Here is a 22,157-nt window from a genome sequence, read left to right on the forward strand (position 1 = left end):
GTACAAGTCACCCTCAGATCTATCTGTAATTGTGTTCATTTCTTAACACATTTATCCCTCCTTGAAACCAGTCTGGTTAATGACTATTGCTGCTTGGAAATAATTGAAATGATTCTGCTAATAAGAATCCCTACTTATATCATCTAATGTGTGTTCTATCCCTATAGATACCAGTATTTAAAACTAGGCCTTGAAAAAAGATAGTTGGAAAGTTTTGGGTCTTTAAAAATTTTATTGGTTCTTTTTAGTTGTACATGAGGGTGGAATTCATTTTGATATAATGATACAAGCATGGATTATATCTTACTCTAATTAGGACCCCAGTCTTGTCAGTGTACATGACGGTACATGAGACTCATTGTGGCTTACTCATGTATGTACATAAGAAATTTTGTCAAATTCATTCCACTGTCTTTCCTATTCCTGTCCCCCCTCCCTTTCCTTTATTTTCCTTTGTCTAATCCACTGAATGGAAATTTCTGCCCCCTTAATTGTGAGGGTTAGCATCCACATACCAGAGTAAACATTCAACCTTTGGAAAGTGTTTCACTTGTAACTAGTTCAGTGGTTTAACTAAAAGATGTTTCCCTCAGGGCAACTTGCTTAACATGCTGAGAAGAGTGATCCCATCTGTTCACTTCACATTACCTCCTTTGAAAATAAGCTTATCTAGCCTTAAGAGTTTTTAGCTTCATAATTACTGAGAAATGGGTTTAAATATATTATATTATATTATATTTTATCATCATCATCATCATCATCACTGGTGATTGAACCCAGGGTACTTTACCACTGAGCTACATCCCCACCCTTTTTATTTTTTATTTTGAGACAGCATCTCACTAAACTCCTGAGGCTCAACTTGAACTTGAAATCCTCCTGTCTCAGCCTCTTGAGACACTGGAATTATACACATGCACTATCATGCCCAGCCCATTACTTACTCTTAATCATGAGATTCAAATGTTATCAATTTGCTTGGTAATCTGTAAAAAAAAAAAAAAAACAAAAACTATTTACTTTTCTCTTTCTTGAAAATTTGTATTGCTAAACATTGTATTTTCCACTATACAATGTTTTTTTTTTTTAAATAAACCCTATCCCTCACTGTACAAAATGTCTCTAAACTAATGAAAGGACCTGAATCCATAGCATTTTCCATTCCTACCTCATGATTTCCTGGATCCTGGCCTTCCATTCCTTCTGCCTGGGGTGCTGTGCCTGCCCTTGCCCATCTCCTTGGGTCAGGATCCTCCCGCCCTTCAGAGACCACACCCAAGACTGACTCCTCCCCCAAGTCCCTCCTCGTCCTCATCTGTCATCATTTTCCCTTCCCCTGGGGTAATGGGTCCTCCATTCCTGCTGTTCTTGGAATTCATCACTTGGCACTTTATATTCTACATACTAATATTGTTTTTCATTCGCTTCTGCTAGATCATAGTCACTTGAGGTCATCTACATATCGGTCCTTCTTTATAAGCCCCCTAAAACCTAACAACCCTTGCAATGCTGGGTGTTTGTGCTTATTTGGAGGTGGGGGGATATGACTAGTATTTTTCCCAAGTACCCTTTTCTTGGTCTTACATAGAAGTGGAAGGTTGTGGAAATATTTTAGACTCCAAACAATTTTATACAGAAAGCTCAATCATGTCTAAGGGGGAAAAAGTAAAGAGTCATAAAGCTGAGTTCAAAGGGACGTGGGAATTGAGACATCATTTGATAGGAGTCACCTGAGGGGATAATAAAACATGACAGCTTATTAGTTCTAACCAAGGAGGAGTGAAACACAAGGGAAGGCTTGGAGCAAGTGTTGGCAGGAGCTAAGGAGCTTTGTCTGCATTGACAAAATAACAAGAATATAATGGTATTACAAAATAGGGTGGAGACAGAAGTGCCTCTGTACCCATTTATATGACCAGGATGAGAGAGACCTTTCTTACCTCACATTTTTCCTCAGAGGAAAGAGCCAAGTTGCTGTCTGCATGTGCCCCCTGGATGGTGGGGATGCTGGTACTTGTCCTTGACCCCTTCAACATGTTAGCAGGGCATGCTGAACTCTAGGAGCAGCCCTGGCCAAGACTTAGCATCTCAGTTAGCCTGGTGACTAAAGAGTCCAGTTCTTGGCTCCCGGAGAAAGGATGAGAGAAGAGCTTTCACTGGGTCATTGGAATATGTTTTTCAACACAAATTAGATGATAATAATTCAGATAGATAACAATTATTGAACAGTTATGTTGTTCTAGGCAATGTGCTAAGCACTTTATGTGTATTTTTCTAAGTAACCAAATGTGTGCATTAATATTGGCCCTGTTACAAAAATGTGGAATCTGAGGCTCAGGAGGTTTATGGAAGTTACCTAACATCACCTAGCTGGGAAATGAGAGAAATGAGATGCCAAAGCAGGGACATTGATCCCAAAGTCCAGTGGGTGAGATGGCATCCTATCCCTGCCTTTTCTACTGTTTACTAGCCCCGTGAGGCAGACATTACTGCTGCCTATCAGGAACTTCTACTGTATCCTTAGAGAAGTTACTAAAATACAAGCAAACTTGTAGGTGCCACAGAGGATGAATGCTGATCTTGGGGACAATCAAAAGACTTTAAATAGAATTTCATTAAATGATTTCTTTACCCTTAACAAAAAGGGATGGAGCCAGATGTGGTCTCTAATTCCAGTGACTCTAGAGACTGAGGCAGGAGAAGCACAAGTTCAAGTTTAGTCTGGGCAATTTAGTAAGACTCTGTCCCAAAATAAAAACTAAAAGTGACCTGGGGTATAGCTCGGTGGTAAAGTGTCCCTGGGTTTAGTCCATAGCAGAGAGGTGGGGGAAGAATGGGAAATGGATTACATACCTTACGTTTATCTGTCAGAAATACTCTGACAGAACAGGAGCTGAAACTGCAAACCTGGATGCAAATCCCCATGACTTCACTTAGTATATCTATCATTAAGATGGTTAAACTCGCCTCAACTCTGACAAAAGACTTTCTAGCTGTTGTGACTGAGTTATCTATTGCCACAATGCAAAACATCACAGAACTTATTTTTTTAAAAACAACTATTATTTAATGGACTCTGTGGGCCAGGAGTTCCAACAGCCCAGTGATGGTGGCATTTCTTTGATCTGTGATGTCTGGGGCTGAAGCTGAAACCTGAGAGTGGGAAGATCCACTGCCAATATCACCTGGTCACGTGGTCTGCATATTGGTTTCTCTCCACCTGGGCCTTGCCACAGGGCTTGAATGTCTACTTGAGAAGTCACCATCTTCTCCAGGCAAGGGATCTGAGAGGTGGTGGTGGAAGAAATGCTGCTGTATTTTGTGATCTAACCTCAGAGAGCCACTTGTGTTGTTTTCTGTGAGTCATACAAGTCAGTGCTGATTCTGTGTGAAAGGGGACTACACAAGGGTGTGTGTACTAGGAGGTAAAAATCGCTTGCAGCCCTTTTAGAGGCTGGCTACCACAGCTAAATGAAATTTTGTGTGAGAAGACTTTAGCACAGAACCTGACACTAGAGTACCTTCAACAAATCATAATTGTGGCTATTGTTATTCTTTGACATCTTCACTGAAATACATGCTGGGGTTTTTTGTATGTGTGGGTGGAACTGGGGATGGAATTCAGGGCCTTGCTTATGGTAGGCAAGTACTCTACCACTGAGCTACAACCCTTGTTTTCTATTTTATTTTATTTTATTTTGAGACAGGATCTCAATGAGTTGCACAGACTAACCTCAAACTGGCCCTCTTCCTGCCTCAGCCTTCTGAGTAGCTAGGATTACAGGTGCAAACCATCACACCTGACCATGCCGTTATGTTTTTATTTGTACTTTCAATTGCTACTAGTCAAAGAAGTTTGAGAGTCCATGTCCAGTGGGCACTCTTTGGAACATTCTTTGGTGACACATTATTGACATAACTGAGCCATAGTGTTCCTTTCCTTCTTCTTTCTCTGAGCCCTGGGTCCTGCTGCAGTTTCTGAGGACTACTTGGCTAACCTCCATAAGGGTTTGGCCTCCAACTTGTGAGCCTGGGCCTGTTCCTGTCATTATGTATTTGCCACAGGAGAGTGGAGATTAAGGAAAGGCATGAAGTGTGCCTGAGTGTCTCTTTTAATTAATTTAAAAACTTTGCTCATGTCACTCCTCCTCTTGAAAAATGATGTGCAAAACCATTATGCGTAGCCTTAAGGCTTTGTAATTGTTCCTCTGTCCTGGCATATAGTGCTCCAGGAGTTTGAGGGCCCTGTCCTAGAAGTACAACTCATTTTTCCTTGCATCTACAAGCTACTTCCACATCTGTCCTTTGTCAGGCAAGACACCAGGACTGGGGGTTTAGAAAGACACATGATTCCTGCCTCCTAAGATCCATAAAGCAGATAAGGAGTAGATAAAGCATCAAAGAAAGCTTAACAGTCAAGCAGCTTTCCCCCCAATTCTCCCCCAGAATCATGTGCCTTTATCCAGGTCTGGTTCTTTCTTTTTTGGTATTGAGTAGAGCTTAGGCAGTAAGAGTTTATCAGAACTCTGTGGGTGATTTTTAATGTCAGTAGGTGGCAAATGTTCAATAAATGGTAATTGCATAAAAGGATGAGTAAATCTATGATTACCTCCATAGTAGAGAAAATAATTGCTCACATTTAATGAGCACTCAGTATGTGTGAAGTGTTTTGCCAGAGTCTGTCATGTGATGTTTTAGTGCCAGTGTCCAGTGAGTCAGGAACTTTTGTCTTCATTCTTATAGATGAGGAAATTAAAGCATGTTAAAGTTAAGTTACTTGCCCAAGGTCGCACCATTCACCAAGGGCAGACACCAGTGTTTGAACTGGTTCACTCTGCATTCAGAAACCTTAGGTTCCAATTTCTGCGCCTGTGGTTTTTGAACTATCAGGTATTAGAATCATCTGGAGAACTTGCTTCTTTCTTTCTTTCTTTCTTTCTTTTTATTTTTACAGACTGCATTTTGATTCATTGTACACAAATGGGGTATAACTTTTTTTTATTTCTATGGTTGTACATGATGTAAATTCACACCATTTGTGTAATCATGCATGTACATAAGGCAATGATCATTAGTCTGTCTCATTCCACCATCTTTCATACCCCTGCCTCCTCCCCACTCTCATTTCCCTCTACATAATCCAAAGTTCCTGCATTCTTCTCTTACCCCCACCCCCATTATGTATCATCATCCACTTATCAGAGCTTAAAATAGATTGCCACCCACTGTCCATCCTACCCCCAGCACTGAGTCTTGGAATCTGAATTTCTGATAAGTTCCCCATTGAGCCAATGCTGGGGTCCAGGAACCCTTTTGAGAACCCACTGCTCTGCCATACTTTAAACACAAGGTTATGTGAGCACATTATGCTGTACCTTCCAATTATCAGATGTGAGCTTTTAAAGAAGAGCTTTTAAACTTATGGTACATTTTAAAATACATTTGGTCAGTTTAACTTTTTCTTGCTGACAACATTTTCTATTTGGGAAGTTGGCAGCTTTAATGTGAGGAGATATTTTCACTTTACTTATACTAATTGAAAATACCCTTGGCTTATGTATTCTTTCAAGTGACTCCAGAGACAAGAGATATCTGACAGGAAATGTCAGGAGGATTTGGTTCAGTCTTTGGAAACTCATTGCAATAGAACTCGTTGGTTTCAATGGAACCTAGATGATGCAATGAACCATTTTTACAAGAGTAAAGAAAATTCACTTTGACTCTAGAGATGGCAAGGTTAAGGAAGACTTTTTCTTATGGAACTAGGAATGCCAATTGATCAAGGTCAAGGAGTGTGATATTTAAAAATTATTATGAAGTATTTAGGCATACAAAGTTTAAAGAATACCACAAATGCCATCCAACCACCTCAAAAATCTAAGGAATAGAGCATTATCCATTTAATTAGAGCCCCCTGGGATCACTAGTCTAATAGTGACTTCCCTCTAGAGTCTTCATAGATGATGAATTTTGTTCACATTGTAGGAGTTCTCCTTTGTTGGAGAGATGTTTCTCTTTGTGGAAGGGGTTAACCAATAGAAAATAGTTTTACATTTTTGGAAATTATCATAAAAGACTTTCTTACATGGAATTCAACAGTTGGACTATTGATGAACAGACCTAAGAAAACAACTTGAAAAAGAAACTGGAATGAAGATTTAAGTTTAATAGAAAAGTTCTTTTATTTTTTTAATCATATAGATATTTTTTTGCTCAAGGAAACTGGTATAGCATTATATGACATTTCTTGTAGAATGTTTAAGAACTAATAATGATTTTGGAGAAGCCCATAGTACATAACTTCATTTTCTTTTACTTCAAAGACAAATTCAACTCAAAAGAAAAAAAAAATGGGAAGAAGGGAAAAGGAAAGGTTGATCAATTAATACTAAGTTATAGTTAGGCAGGAAAAAGAATTTATGGTGTTCTGTTGCACAATAGGGCGACTGTACCTAAGGATAATGTACTGTATATTTTCAGAAAACTAGAAGAAAGGATTTGGAATGTTTTCGTCACACAGAAATGATAAATGTGTGAGGATGAATTGAAACATCACATGGTACCCAGTAAACATGTAGTTTTTATGTGCATCTAAAAAATAAAATTTGAAAAAAGAAAGAAGCAAGGAAATACTCTGCAATATCGTCATTTGACTCTCAGACACTAATAGTTAACTGGTACTCTTGACTCACCCTCCTAGCAGTCAAAATTTCTGTGATGAATATTGGGTGGCCTATTTAATATGCATCATTTCAAGACAGACCGTAACAAATGGACTCTTTTTTTTTTTTTTTTTTTTTGATGCACTACCTCAGATTTTATGAAAGCTCTCTGGGTGGCTTTACTGAGGGAGAAAAAAAATCTTATTTGTCGATCAGCAGAGTGAAAATTAGCTGAGTTCATTTATGTATGTGGGGCATATCTGCCAAAAACGATGAACTAGCTAGGATAGTAATTGCGAAAAATGATTTTAAGCCACATGGTTCTTTCTCAGCCAACTGGATGGTGTTCAGTAATCAAAGAGTTTGAGGCATTGCTGTTTCTGTGGTTGGCACACATTTTTCTAATGATTTATACTGTCATTTGACTCTAATAAAATCTGGTGGAGTTTGTGGCATTATTGTCCTGGCAGCTTGGAAATCATCCTTTTAAGACACCTCATTTAGCTGTTTTAATTGAAAATGCAACATGGTGGAAATCTGCAACCATGTGGCACATTCTGGTGCAAGCAAGAGGCCTATGAGAAAGGACAAACTCCAATTAGATAGCAAGTGATATACTGGTATTTGCTATGAATGAGTTCTGCCACCTTTACAAAGGTATTTTACTTCTGTCAACTGTGGGTTTTTTGAAAAAATGAGGAATCCAGATCAATGGTTTCTGAAGGACATTCCTACTATTCACCTGGTCAATTGTACTGGATATTGAGTCTAAGAAGAGCACACACCATCAATGGATCCATGTCTTGCTGTCTAGCTAAGAGCAACCCCATGAGGTTATAACTGCTTTGTTGAGCTTTCATTAGAATACTGCTTCAAACTCAGTATGTCTCTGTGTTGGAGGTCCCCAAGACCACCCGCACATTTGGTGAATCACTAGGAGGGCTCACATGACTCATCATGTAGTCATATTTATGGCTGTGATTTATGTCAGTGAAAGGATACAAAGCGAAATCAGCAGAAAGGAAAGGAACATGGGGCAAAGCCCAGAAGAAACCAGGCTCAAACTTCCAAGAGACTTCTCTGAGGGAAGTCACATGGAAAGCACTTAATTCCCCCGGCACTGAAGTGTGACAATACATGTGAAATCTTGTCTACTAGGGAAGTTCACTTGAAACTGAGTGCCTCAGGTTGTTATGGGGAGGATGACCAAATAGTCACCCTTTGCTTCCTGTGCACCAAAACCCCAGACTCCCTGGGGGGAAGCAGGTGTTGCACCATGAGCTATATTGTTTGCCTAAAGAGTTTAGGTGCAGTGAGCCCTTCTTATTAGCGAATGGTGGGAACCCTCTCAAAATCCAACTTCCCAGGTGCCAGCCAAAGGCCAACCTTGCGAGCAGATTTTTCGGAGGATATCAGTCTCAGGCCTGCAACTCTTTTCTCTACTTCCCCAAACCAAATGCATGATCCTGGATTTGTTCATTTTTCACTCTGAGTAGATAGAAACTTGGATATCATCCTTGATTCTTCCTTTAAAGCAATCTGCCTAGCAAAAGCCATTCTACCTCTTCAGATTTTGCCATCTTTCCTTCCCCACCACCACTGCCTAGTCTATACCACTGCTGTCTCTTAGTTAGACTATTGTAAAAGCTGCTCACCTGTCTCCCAATTTCTACATTTGAATTCTTCCAGTCTATTCTCCATACAGTTATCCGATTGATCATTAAAACCCCAAACCAACCAACCAAGGAAAACCTCCCCACATAGTCACTTCCCTTTACTTAGCACTTCTAAATGACTTTCTATCATTTTGACAATCCAGACCATTCCCTTCAAGTCCTCACATGGTTTGTTCCCTGCCTACCTCTCCAACCACATCTTGCAGAAATTTCTGCCTCACTTTCTGACTTCAGCCTTCAGGCTTCATTTTTCTTCCAGGAACATGTCAAGTTCATTTTCCCCACAGATTCTTTGTACCGCCTGGATGCTCCTCCTGTGCTCCTTCCTGGGTTCATTCTATCACTCCCTTGAGATTGCCATAACCACTTTCCCAGATCCTCCACTGCATTCATCAAATCACCACCCTCATCTCTTTTTCCCTTCCTTAATATAATTAAGAATCTTTTCATCTCTTTGTGATCATGTGATAACTGCACTTCCATTAGATAGATCCCATGCAGGAAGGAACCATGGAGGAAAACCATCCTGCAATCCTCAGTGTCTCAGACCATTCCTGATATATAATAGACCCCTATAAATATTTATTAAATGAATGATTAAATGGATCAATGAGACAAGAATAAGTAAAAGATTATTTGTACTGGTGTTTGTATCATACTGTATTTTCAGTTTATATTATCTTTAGTAAATTCCCAGTAAAAGCAGAAATGGGTATTTTATGAGTTTTTTTTTGTGTGAAGAAATTGTGTACTTATGATTTTCTTTGGAAGTGTTTTTTCTGATATCTTGAATTTGCTCCTGGGTCCCTCAAATGTCCTTATTTTCTGGTCCTTATGCCTGGAGCATTTACTTCTGCCATGCTCTCCTCTCATCACAGAGACTGTAACTTTAGGTCTGTGGTCAGGATGGCAGTTTAGTCTGTCAATACCTGCAAATATTGCAGCCACTTCAACAAGATTCATGTATATATGCTCAAACACAACAAAGCCTTCTTTTATTGTGTTCTCTTACCAATGCAGATGACTTCTCTAGGTAGAGGAAGTCAAATGCTTTTGTAATAAGTTCCTCCCATTGACTTTCTACCCACCCTATGTTTCATCAGAGGTAGTAATCATAATGTTCAATGGAACATACTAGGAAGCACCCCCATTATGGCATTTTGAAAATCTCTATTACTTTCTTGAAGAATTTAAACCGGTGAGGGTCTCAAACACTGACTCAAGGATATTTAGAATGCCTTTAAGGCCTTACCTGGCCTTACAATGGAAGACTGAGCAGGAATGATAGCACCTTTAAAAAACTTTCAATTCACATAATCATAAAATAACTCAAAATTTTTAAAAAAGAAAAGGCATGCTTATATTTCCAAGAAAAAGTAAATTTGTATTTCAGGTAGGGTCCATATATGTTCTAGAGTCTGGAAAGTCCCAGTTGCCCATTGAGATGTCTGTGAGGCACATTTTATTCATATGCATGTATGGCAAAGGCTTATTTTCTTCCTAGCAACTACAATGTTCCTAATACCAAGGATAAAAGAGTGAATGAGATGGCCATATTGTCCTCTATAATGAAGCTTATGGGGAACGTTTTATGGATAGGAGTTTGGGCTACTTTAATCAATTTGCCTCATCATTTGATGCTGGTCCATTGAGGTTACATAGCAGAACCTTAAGTGATACTTTCTGATTAACTTATGGTGATTATGGTAATTGGGATTTCATTGTCCCACATGATGGGAGTGATGGAAGTGGGTATGTTAGGAATGTTAAGTGAGTCTATAAATAGCTAGTCAAAGTGCTTCCAGAAAAGGCCAATAATTAATGACCCACTTGGAAGAAATCGTTTTTGGTAACATTTATTCCTGCCAATGCAACCTTTTATGAATATTCTTGAGTCAGCTATAATTTATTCCATACTGGTAATTTATCTTCTTAGATTTGCTTTCAAATCTATGTGGGTAATTTGGCTCATGAGGCCCTACTATATACTATAATGAGTGGGTTTGTTAACAGAAATGAAGTTGTTTTTATCAAGATTTTAGCTGAGACTTTTCTTTAATTAGTAACTCATTTTCTGTTGGATAGTAGATAGGATTGACCCTTGAACTCACTTAATCTGTGGTTGTCTTCGTGAATATGTTGATTCAGGTTTTGTTATCAAACAGTTTCTCTGAATTCCTCATTTTTTTTCACCCTGTATTGGGGTTAGTTCTAGTGATCAAGGCACATCTTTTTGGCCTATTGTAACTTATCTCTTAACTTATTATGCTAATAAGCAGGGTTCTTTCAGTAAGTGCTCAATTTCTGTTATCTAAAGTGAGGAGAGAGTCATTTAGATTTCATCATATTTCAAATTCAGAGAACTGCTTTTGGCTCTTCCTAGAAGGTAAGGGTGGCTTCAAATGTCCCATGTTGAAAATTCAGATTCTAAAATCTCATGAGACCAAGGCATCTGAAATGCTTCTTTTCTTTTGCTTGGCAGTGAACTTGACCAGGAAATTAATGGAGGAATAGCAATAATTTTTAACAATCCAGTGATAAGAAGAATCAAAAAGAAGAAAATGCATAAATTGCCGGGGGAAGAGAAAGTAATAATTATCTCTACATAGACCACACTTGCACATCTACGTGACCTTTCTAGTTTCCCCATTGTAAGAAATCCTCGGAAGGCTGCCTTAGCCTAAGATGGGATTCTGTGTTAGTGGTGGATAGTCCAGTTTCCTTATGGTGCAGAGTCAAATTACACACACTAGAGTGAGACAAGTAGCAGAAAACTGCCCATCCTAGAACAAGATTTGGTTACTTAATTGTATAGTTTCAAATCAAAATTGGGTTCAGAATATTGTATTAACTTTTGATGGTAGATGATGTAGACAAAGTAGAAGAATGCATTGGCTGATTATTCTTTCTTTGATTAGAAGAGAAGAACCTGGTAAAAATCCCAGTTTCTTTCTTTTTGCTAAAAAAAAAAAAAAAAAAATGGGTCAGTTTGTCTGAATAGCATCCATTCAAATATTGGTACAAGATCTACAGAATAATCTTAAAAGATGACTTGGAAGAAATGTAGCTTTTTTTTTTTTTTTTTTGTCTTTTCTTTTTCAGTTTCCTGGTAAGTTCAATTTGACCCTTGTAAAATGGCTACTGATATACAATTTCTGATCCAGACGTCCTAAATTAGCATGTCTGAAGCTAAGCGAAGAAAATAATGCCTGGGTAGCATAGAACTGTGCTTTCCTAATGATCTCTTTGCATGGTTTCCTGAAACTTAGTTAAATTAGTGTCTTGAAAACTTGGTGTTTGGGTTTATTACTAGTGATAGAGAAATTATTCTTATCTTTCAGTGAACTGTAACTCAGCAGGATTCTCAACAGTAGGAAGTTAAGCCTAGCTGGTTTACATAAATGTCTTTAGCTCATTTCTGTGCTGCTGAAATCTTTTGTAAGCCCATTTTCACTTTCTTCTGTGCCTGTATCCCAGGCCCTTCTGCTTCAACATCCATGCTGTACAAGCACACCATAATAAATACTACATGATTTTGCTGTCTGTGCTTATTTTGAATCAGGTCATCTTTAGTAAGATAGAACACCAAATTAGAATAAGCCTGAAACCTAACTCAGTCTAACCCCTGAATGTGTGCTCAGTATCCACCTTGTATGTTTTCAGTAACCAAAAATCCACTTGACTCAGAGGGCTCTTTCTGGAGTGAGGAATTTCAGAATGTGTCACCTGGTCTAAATTCCAGGTTGAGGATCATATTTGATCCTTATTTCATGCACTTATACTGAAAACATTATAGAACATTTTTGGAAAATTTAAAATAAAAGTCAGGAGAATAACATAATCAACACCCATGTCTTCATCACCATCTTTAATAATTATCAACTCAAGGCCAGTGCTCTTTATATATTACACCATCCAGTCTAACTATCTTAAAGCCAATAGCATACTTCATCACTGCATGTTCTAGTATACATTGCTGTAAAAAACATCCTTTTTTAATAAAACCATAGTATCATTATCACATGTAAAAATTTAATAATAATTTATCTATATATTCAAATATCCAGTGTTGAAATTTTCTCTACTGCTTCATAATTTTTTCTTTATAATTTATTTGATTCAGATTAGATAAGGCTCATACATTGTGACTGATGGATATATTTCTTAAATCTCTTGTATTGTATGGCTTCCTTACCATACTTTTTTCCTTTGAAATTTTTCATCAAAGAATCTAGGTTATTTCAAGTCTTTTGATCTGGATTTTGCTGGTTGCATTTTTGTGCTATGGTTTAGGGGTTCTATCACTACCATTATCAATAAATTGGTAGGTAGGAAGAATGGAAGGCTGCAGTTCAAGGTCAGTGTTATTTCTGAAGAGAGTTAGGAAAGACCACTCCCTAGTTGATATGTGTATTTCTGTCTGGAAGAACAACAGGTTTCCTAGTCTATCTTTGTAATTTTGGCAGCTACCATTACTTAAATTCTTTACTTTTTCATTAAAGTTTACCATATAGGGATATTCTCTTTCTGTGATTCCTTCCTCATTTGCTGACTAGAATACCTTGATAAAGAGGAATTTCTCACCAATGATTTGGAACAAGTCTGACATTGTAACTAAAGGAAAAGCAAGATTAATCCTCAGTTCTTTTCATTGTATTCATTAGGGGTTTACTTCCATAGCATTCACCAAAGGCCACCAATGATTTTTTTTCCCCTAATTTCATTACAAATTCATAGGGTAGACGTATTTAATGCACTTTATTTCATTGAAGTGATAAACCTTATTCTTGCTTAAATCGTTACATCTCTGGCTAGTTAGAGCTCATCAATTTGACTTCCAGGTACTTTTGAGGTAATTCAGTATTCTTTTCTTCTGATATGACAATTTGCTTCCTATTCTGTATTTCCTGCTCCAGGTCTGGAATCAAATGTTTCTCCAAAGATCCCTTGTTTCTTAATTTCTTGACATTGGGACAACAGTATGAATGCTGAGATTCTCAATGCTATTGGTTTAGTCATTAGGACTTTATAGTAGACAAAGTTGGGCCTATGTATTTTTCTTATATAAAATAGGAAATGGGTCTATACATACATTTTCAGTTTAAAATCAATTACACAACATTTTAAAAATTATCCTCATCAATTTTACATCTGCATCTTTTTCCCATAAGAAAATCCAGTTCTTAGTGATACCAGTATCGTCACTCTTTGCTTTCATCTCTCCTTGTATGTACTAAACTATCCCAGAATAAGAATATTATCACAGGTACTGTGATGACTGCAAATAATTTATTATAGTTCTTTTTGTTCTTAAAAATATACCCCATACATGTCACAGGGTCAAATTGATTATTCAGATTATTTCAAATATTTCACTCTCTTTAGACTTTTTTTGTGGTGGCTGAGGATCAAACCCAGGACCTCACATATGCTAGGCAAATGCTTTTACCACCAAGATATACTCCCAGCTCCCTCTGCAAATATTTGTAAATGGCTCTCATGCAGCCCCAGTATCTTTTCAAGGTCAGTCTTTTTTGTTTTTACTGTTCTTCAAAAAGAAAAAAAAGAACTGTTTGGGGCTGGGGGTGTAGCTCAGTGGTAGAACACTTGTCTAGCATGGTGGGTTTTTTTTTTTATTTTTATTTTTTTATTTTTTTATTTTTTTGGTAATAAGTCCTCATCACCAAAACAAATAAACAAAACTCCCAAAAACAAAAACAAAAAATTTTCACATTACATATTACATGATTTTTACATTCTACTCTATCATTATAGTTTAAAAAATTTTTTTTTCTCTTCAACATGTTTGGGTTTATGTTCTCTATACTGTCATTGCAGGTTAGCAAATATCCCTAAGATGTGCTTGGCTATAGTTTGTACAGGCAATAGATGGAGGGTAGCAAAACCATCTGTTCCAGCAACCTGATATGCTGGCAATATATATTCTATTGTGAATGAATGAAATTAACTCCACAAGGTCCATGCACAATAGCCTATAATTATTTTCCCTAATGTGCCTACATTAGAAAACTCTGTTAAACTTGCCATTCATTATTAATTTAAAAGATGAGGTGAGGCAGAATTAGAAACATTTCTAATTGTAGAATTCTCCAAGAAAATGAAAGATTAAAGAGATCTGCAGTGTTGAATCCTGATTCATTCAAGACAAGTGACAGGGAATGTGCAGTGAACCAATCATTTAAACTTGTGGTACACACTAATGAGCATTGAATTTGTTCTATTCTCCCAGGACTTAAGAACTAGAAGTTACTACAGACTGTTCAATAAAGGCATTAATTTAATATGTAACAGGAGGGAAAATGAAGGAAAGAAACAAGAAATTTTAAGTCCCATAGGAAAAAAAGTAAACTGATAATGATTTTATTCACTCAACAGTTTATTGAGCTCCTCTTATGTATCAGACATAAGTTACCCTGCTAGAGACCACAGATATGAAAAGGTTATGTATTTTGCCCACAAGCAGGTCACAATCACACTGGCTGACAACTGGATGCCTTGTTTGATCCGGGAGTGATACAGGTCTCCAGGAACCCAGTTCTTTATGCCAGTCATTGTAATTCTGATCCTTCCAGTTGCTGGGTTGATTCTCAAATAAGCCTTCTGTTCATGACTACAAGACAGATGCTGTCTGTAGTTCCTACTTCAAGTTTAATAGGAAAAATGAGAGCCTTTGCCTTGGTATGCCAAGAAAAATTCTTGGCATAAGGTATGTAACTTTCTTTTTTGTCTCTCCTTACCTGTTTCTGTATCCTGTTCTTATTTCCTGATCACCGAGCCTTGACTGTCTTGCTGGACACTTAAGGGAAAGTGTAGTTTAGAAGGAGAATAGTATGTAAGAGAGAGGGAGAATCCTCAGAGTTGCCTGGTCCAACAGAAGTGTTTAGGCAGGAGTGAGTATCTTTGTCATGTCACAATGTTCCATGGTCAGAGGGAAGGCAGCTGTTGATGAAAAGCCCTCATCAGACAGCTTTCCAGAAGAGACAGCTGGCAACTGCCTTGGCCAGAGCTTGCTCCGAGCTGGTCAAAAGGGTAGTGGGTGGTCTTCAGACTCTGACTTGGCTTCTATTTGACACTTGGTGCTGCTGGATACAATTGTCTCTGCCTGAATTGTTGACCAGTGTATCATTCTGGCATGAGTTCTATGCTCCATATCCTTGGAGACTTAACCTTTAGATAATTTTTTTTTTTTTAAATTGTGAGTTTCCCCTGCTAAAGGTTGTTTTATAAATTTGAAAGTTATAGACAAGTTAAAAGAATAGTATAATGAATACTTATGTTTCATTCACTGGATTTGTCAAGAGTGAACATTTTCTTTGTGTATACACACACACACACACACACACACACACACACACACACAGTTTTTCCACCTGAACTCTGAAAGTAAATTTCAGGCATTGTGAAAATGCAGTCCTAAATAAATACCATCCTTATTTCAAGAAGAGCAATGATGATTTTATCAAATTTACAACCATATTCAAATTGTCATGTGATATTTTTGGTAAATCTGTCTCTTTTTATCCAGAACTTGGGATTATACTTTGCCATTATTTGTTTTATCTCCTTAGTTCCTTTTATCTAGAAGCTCCCCTGTCTTATTGGGGACATGGGAGCTTGGGGAGGGTTGGGGTATCATCTTTCATGTGATGACTTTGATGTGGCTAGACTTAAACAGTTAGTGGAATAAATCTCATTTTGGATTTGCTTGATGATTTTTTCCAAGACTAGATGAAAACATTTTTGGCACACTAACTACTCAGGTAAGACTGTACCCTTTTCAGTGCTTCATATCAGGTGGTATAATATTAGAAGTCCCATTTCTTGGTGAGGTTAAAACTTATTTACTTGGTTGGTTGAGGTGATATCTGGTAGATTTCTAAATTACAAAGGTAAAGTTTATTTTTTTATTTTTTTGCTGTACTGGGGATCGAACTCAGGGCCTTGTGCTTGCGAGGCAAGCACTCTACCAGCTGAGCTATCAAAAGTGAGAAGTGATATTCAAGATGTGTGAATATCTGTTCTTTGCTGTTCTTTGTCAGCCTTTTCCCAATGTGTTACGGTCTATTGATGGTTCCTGTCCAAATTAATCATTATGTTAGTGGCTGCAAAATTATTTCCTAACTCTATAGTTCCTCTTCATTCCCTTCCTTTGTAAATATCATATGAACTCATGGATTCTTTTGCAAATGTAAAGATTCACTACCGACATTATTCTTCTTTGTTTCTTAAACTGTCCAAATTCTCATGAGTGGAACACCTTTTAAGAGGGCTCCTGAGTCCTTTTGAGAAGACCCCATCAGTTTTTTTTAGCACTTCCTTTTCATGGCACAATAAAATGTTTGCTTTGTATTTTTTCCATCACATAAAAAAAAAGTAGAAATAGAAATAGAAAATAGAAATAGCTATTTCTCCAATAGGTGGTTTATTTTGTGGAGGAATAGTATTAAAAGTCAAGATATTAGGGGTAATGCTGTCATCTGTTCTAAGCCCATTTTCAGTGGACAGAGCTAAGAATACAATTGTTCCTCAGTGTTCTTGGAGATTGATTCCAGGATTCAGAGACCAAAATCCCCAAATGTTTCAGTCCCTTATATAAAATAACATAGTATCTGCATATAACCTATGTACATCCTTGTGTATACTTTAAATCTTCCCTAGGTTACTCATAATTCCTAATACAATGTAAATAATATGCAAATAATTGTTGTACTGCATTGTTTAGGGAATAACAACAAGATGAAAAGTTTGTGCCTGTTCAGAACAGACACAGTTTGGGGGATTTTTTTCCCAAATATTTTTAATTTGGGGTTGATTGAATTCACTAATGCAGAAGCCTCAAATTTGGAGAGGCAACTATCCCACTCTGTCTTTATCCAAAAGAACTAAAATCAGCATTCTGTAGTAATACAGGCAAAGCAATGTTTATAGAGCACATGTTACAATAACCAAGTCATGGAGCCAGTCGAGATGCCCATCAATGGATGAAAGGATAAAGAAAATATGGTGTATATATATATACAATGGAGTTCTATTCAGCCAAAAAGAAAAATGAAATTATGGCATTTGCAGGAAAATAGAACTTGAGAATATTATGTTAAGCAAAATAAGCCAAACTCAGAAAAGGAAGGGTCATGTATTTTCTCTCATATGTGGAAGTTAGAGAGGAAGTTAGGGAGGAAAAGATGGTAAGTAGATCTCATGAAAATCAAAGGGAAATCAGTAGAGTAGAGGAAGGGAATTGGGGACAGAAGAAAGGAGACAGGTACTGGGGGAACAAAACTGACCAAATTATATTGTTATATTTTGTGTATGTACAAATATATAACATTGAATCCAACTGTTGTATAATTGTAATGTGTCAATAGAATTTTTAAGAAGAATGTATAGGTACCTAGGTGCAGTGACCCAGACCTGTAATCCCAGTGGGGTGGGAGGCTGTGGCAGGAGGATCAAGAGTTCAAAGCCAACCTTAGCAATTTAGTAAGGCCCTAACGAACTCAGCAAAACCCAGTCTCTAAATAAAATTTAAAACGGGCTGGGGATGTGGCTCAGTGGTTAAGCACTCCTGGGTTCAATCCCCAGGACAAAAAAAAAAAAAAAAAGAAAAGAAAAGAAAAGAAGAATGTATAGGTTAAACCCATTCTTTTTAAAGGAAGTTTTATTTACTTTTGTTTGTTTGTAATCTCTGGGGTATTGTAATCTACCAGTTTAATGTTTGCTCTGCCCTTTCTTTCCTTCTACTGAAAAACAAGGTGTCACAGAATAAAATGGGAAAGGGATATACACAGTTTTTTTGCTAGTCTACTGAAAGCTATTTGGAATGCTAAAACTCCAGGTTAGTGTGTACTTCCACTTTTTACACTTTGCAAACCTCTGTCCTAAGTCAACAGAGAAAAGACACCTCTGTGAGACATTCGAATCATTTGAACCATGATTGTCTGTGAAGTATTTATATTAGTTACCTTAAAGAGCCTGCTAATTGAATAGAGAAGATAGTAGATACTTGGAAAGCTCTTGTAAAATATGTATGTAGGCCTGGGGGGTTGCAGCTCTAGGCAGCTCTCCCTAGTGCTGAATTTAATTATGTTAACATTATTCCTTTCATTGCTGAATGGAAAAATAAATGTGGCTCGGGTTACAGAAGCAGTGTTACCCTTCAGTAGGAATATGCTGTTGTAAGAATTAGGAGTTGCTGTAGAGGAAGTTCAGTGTCCTCACCACCTTGTAAATGAAGATATGCTACTATTTGGAGAGCTACTTTTCTGGAATTATTATTTTTTCTTTCAGAAGAAATTCTGTTGTTTGCTATCAAATCAAGTTTTTGGTTAGATTCTTGAAAGAATTCGACTTTTTTTAATTTGTAAGAAAAACACTTGCAATGAGATTTGCTAGTGTAGGGTGAAACTGACTTTTCTTGCTCATTACACTCCAGGGTCTGGAGAAAACCTTGCAGGGGTCGAAAAGGCAATCATCTCTGTAGGTTCCTTTATTGAGTGACCAGTCAAACGTATTATGCAATCTTTCTTCTTTTCTGAAGTCTCTACTATGCACCACTGTAGAAGAAGTTCTGGATGTTTTATTGGCAAAATGTTTCATTTTCCTTGCAAGCAACTTTGTAGATTTTATACTAGCATACATCTTCAAAGCACAATGAAAGCAAAGATGTCAGGTAGACTCAGATCATTATTTTTACTCAGTCTGGAAGGAATGATATTAAAGCAGTCTTTTAGTAGCAATCTGAATTGCTTTTGCTGATTGTCAGAGTTTGAGATTGGTTCTGCTTTGTGTGGTGAGTGCATTTGTTTGTCTGTGGGTGCATCATGGTAATAGCATATCACACTCTTTACTACTGTGGGGTTGTTTTGCCATTGGAAATTTTTTGTCTTTAATTTTTTATTCAAAATGTGAAAATGTTCTTTGGTTTCTTTTTTAATTTTAAATGGTGATAGTTCTGGAACCACCATTTTTCTCCAACTTGCCCTTTAAAGGCTGGAGTTTATTGCTTGATACCAATAAAAGCTTCTATTCAGAATGAAGTTTCCGGGATCAATGAATAAAAAATCAGCTCAATAATAGCAAAATTGTAAAAAACTGAGGGGATAAACACAATAACAGTTCTCTTTTAAGGTCATTCATGGTCTCCTTTTTAAAAATTTTCTTCATAGCTATTATCATGACTTCTAATTATATTGTGAACATTATTTGTCAATTTACTTATTCTTGTACTCCACTCTAACATAAACCTTGTGAAGTCAGGTCATTTTTTCTCATTCCCTGATGTAGACTCATCATTAGGTATTGGATGGAAAATAAAATTCATACATACACCCAAATGAGTAAATTAAATGCTTTTCTAAAATTTTTATTTTTTTTAGATATACATGCAAGTAGAGTGTATTTTGACATATTTATACAAACCTGGAGTATATCTTCTTTTTTATTGTAAACAAATGGGATGCATGTTGTTTCTCTGTTTGTACATGGAGTCAAGGCATACCATTTGTGTAATCATAAATTTACATAGGGTAATGTTGTTTGATTATTCTGTTATTTTTTCCCTTCCCCCCACCCCTCCCATCCCTCTTTTCCCTCTATACAGTCCTTCCTTCCTCCATTCTTGCCCCGCTCCCTAACCCTAACCCTAAACATAACCCTAACTCTAACACTAACCCCTCCCCCCCCATTATGTGTCATCATCCGCTTATCAGCGAGATCATTCGTCCTTTGGTTTTTTGAGATTGGCTTATCTCACTTAGCATGATATTCTCCAGTTTCATCCATTTGCCTGCAAATGCCATAATTTTATTATTCTTTATTGCTGAGTGATATTCCATTGTATATATATACCACAGTTTCTTTATCCATTCATCAATTGAAGGGCATCTAGGTTGGTTCCACAATCTGGCTATTGTGAATTGAGCAGCTATGAGCATAGATGTGGCTGTATCTCTGTAGTATGCTGATTTGAAATCCTTTGGGTATAGGCCAAGGAGTGGGATAGCTGGGTCAAATGGTAGTTCCATTCCAAGCTTTCTGAGGAATCTCCATACTGTTTTCCAGAGTGACTGTACTAAGTGAGTATATCTTCTAGTTAGGATCCAAGACTTGGGTTGTACATGATGTGGAGATTCATTGTGGTGTATTCATATATCTATATCTATATCTATATCTATATATGCATATATATATATGTATACACAGAGGAAAATTGTAAATAAGTGTTTTGACAGTGAACAGATATAGCGACTTTTCAGAAATTGAGTCAGTAGCCACATAAATCTAGAGAGAAACTAAATAAAAAAAAACTTGGAAAGACCCATTTGAAATTCCACATCCTCTCTATTTTTATTATCACTTCAATGCAATAATAAATATTTCTTGCCCTTTAAGGTGGCTTCTTGAGTGCCTTTTTATGACAGAAAAATTAAGGGAACCACTATTAATGCTGCAGACCATGTTGAGTGTGAGCAGGTTGAACTTGTATTCTACTAGGAAAGTTGTGTTGGTTCTTAGTCTTGGGAAGGACAGGGCTCTCAAATCATCACATGAGCATCATTAGAACACACACCCCACACTGTTGTGCACACTCAATTCTCTCTTACTCTCCTGTCCCTTTGTGTCCCCTTCTTTCCTTAGTGTGACACCTTGTGACTTGGCTCTGATTTAAATATCCTTTGAGTACATCTCATTTATCAGTTGCTGTTAGTTTGAGGGGTTGATTTTGCGAACTTAAAGTGGTCTTTACTGTTCAGAAGTTCCATGGTGTCTGAGAAAGTGGTGCAGCCTTCAATAAGAATTTGACAGAAAGTGATACATAAACCTGCCTGTATTATTTTTCTCTTTATTTGTCTCTCTGTCTTTCTGACTGATTATTCATCCATCCATCCACACTTGTAAAAGAAAATGATTAAGTTGTCAAACCCTGACTACAGAATGATTGAAGGTTGAGAAAGATAGTATATAGGCATATTCCTCTTCTTTATTGTTCATTTAATGAAAAGATAGTTTTTTTCCCTACGAATTGCTCCTCTGCCATTATTGTTCCATAAGAATATTGTTATTACTGAAATAATATACATACATAAGATGACATTAATCAAATCATATTCGGATATTTTCAAACCATGTTCAAACATCCCTTCTTCAACCTTGTAAGTGTCTCCAACATTAGAAAAGGTTATTTTCAAATTTAACCCTTATCTCTCACCCTGAACAAAACTCAACTCAAAGTGGATCAAGGATCTAGGGAGCATACAAGAAACCCTGCACCTGTTAGACAAAAATGTAGGCCCAATATTCCAACATGTCAGATTAGAAACTGACTTCCTTAATAAGACTCCAAAAGTGCAAGAAGTAAAATCAAGAATCAACAAATGGAATGGTATTCAACTAAAAAGCTTCTTCACAAAAAAGGAAACAATCAAGAATGTGAAGAAAGAGTGTATAGAATGGGAGAAAATCTTTGCCACTGCAACATCAGAGAGAGCATTAATTTCCAGAATATATGAGGAACTCAAAAAACTTAACACCAAAAAAACAAATAGCCCAGTCAATAAATGGGCTAAGGAACTGAACAGGCACTTCACAGAAGAAATATGATCAGTTAACAAATACATGAAAAAATGTTCAACATGTCTAGCAATTAGAGAAATGCAAATTAAACTACACTGAGATTCTCTCTCACTCCAGGCAGAATGGCAGTTATCAAGAATACAAGTAATAATAAATGTTGGCAAGGACGTAGGGAAAAGTTTGCACTCATACATTGTTGGTGGAACTGTAAATTGGCACAACCACT

General features: G+C 37.1%; 1 protein-coding gene across 3 annotated transcripts in view; it reads left to right on the forward strand.

The window, feature by feature from the left end:
- Positions 1–22,157, forward strand: part of Pcsk5 (proprotein convertase subtilisin/kexin type 5) — a 438,740-nt gene that overhangs the window by 90,071 nt on the left and 326,512 nt on the right. The window lies entirely within an intron of this gene.

This window comes from Sciurus carolinensis, chromosome 14 (genome assembly GCF_902686445.1).
Source record: "Sciurus carolinensis chromosome 14, mSciCar1.2, whole genome shotgun sequence".
Taxonomy (NCBI): Eukaryota; Metazoa; Chordata; class Mammalia; order Rodentia; family Sciuridae; genus Sciurus; species Sciurus carolinensis.